This window comes from Triticum aestivum, chromosome 5B, assembly GCF_018294505.1.
Source record: "Triticum aestivum cultivar Chinese Spring chromosome 5B, IWGSC CS RefSeq v2.1, whole genome shotgun sequence".
Classification (NCBI taxonomy): Eukaryota; Viridiplantae; Streptophyta; class Magnoliopsida; order Poales; family Poaceae; genus Triticum; species Triticum aestivum.
In genome coordinates this window covers 166,214,725-166,215,749 of record NC_057807.1, presented here as the reverse complement: position 1 = coordinate 166,215,749, position 1,025 = coordinate 166,214,725, and positions in this window count along the sequence as shown.

The following is a 1,025-nucleotide window of genomic DNA, read 5'->3' as shown; positions in this document are numbered from 1 at the left end:
GATGCATTTTTCTGAAATGTGAGGGGGGTTACAGTTCTACCCTTGCCTATAGGCTTCTTGGCTTGGGTCTGTGTACTGAGGGTCGGGGATAGTAGAGTAACTTTGCTTCTCCCCAAATAGTGGGCGGGAGCGATTTCGGGCGAGGAGGGCGTGTTTTGAACTATAGTGGGCGCGAGCGATTTCGGGCGAGGAGAGCGTGTTTTGAAATAGCGGGCGCGAGCTATTCCGGGCGAGAGAGCATGTTTTGCCGACCATGGTTTATGAATTATTCGACACATGTCATTTCGGCCGAGGAGAAGGCGCGCTTGGATGAAGTTACGAACCTACCCTCGATGTACAACGGGCCAATTGATGCGTCTCCCACATAGGACGGTAATTTCGCGTCTCTCATTTGTTTGCTCGGGCGAATTCCACCGAGCAGAGAGGATGTTTAACGGTTCGTTCAAATTTTGGGAGAACGAGCATCCACGTCTACCTTACCAAGTCGATTTGAATCAAATTTTGAAATATTAGCTTGCCACTTCTTTTTTAGATGGAGAGATGATGCTCGGGAGTAATGTGTTTTTACATGCTCCATGCTAGCGATTTACTATATGACAAATAGTTGACCCACTCAAAAACGCGAATCAAACCCAAAATGAAATATCTCGATTCAATGAACTAGCTCGTTCAGTAGGTCAAAATAGTGAAGTAAATCCAAAATTGAACACCTCAATCGAGTAGCATGTTGTACAGTATTATAGTACTCCATGAACATGTTGAAAGTCAAATTAATGAACTTGTTTGATATATGCATATATCCGTTCATGTGTGGATTGCAGACAACATGTTTTCCAATTTAAATATTTGAATGCAAGTTTATGTCGAAACATGGTTTATATCAGTCTTTGATGCATAAAACGTGACCTCCCCCTCTCCCGGACTCCTATTCTCTCTCTCTCTCTCTCTCTCTCTCTCTCTCTCTCCCTCTCACTCTCTCGCCGACAATCTTCAATTCTATCGCACGCATCCGACACAAAAACCTT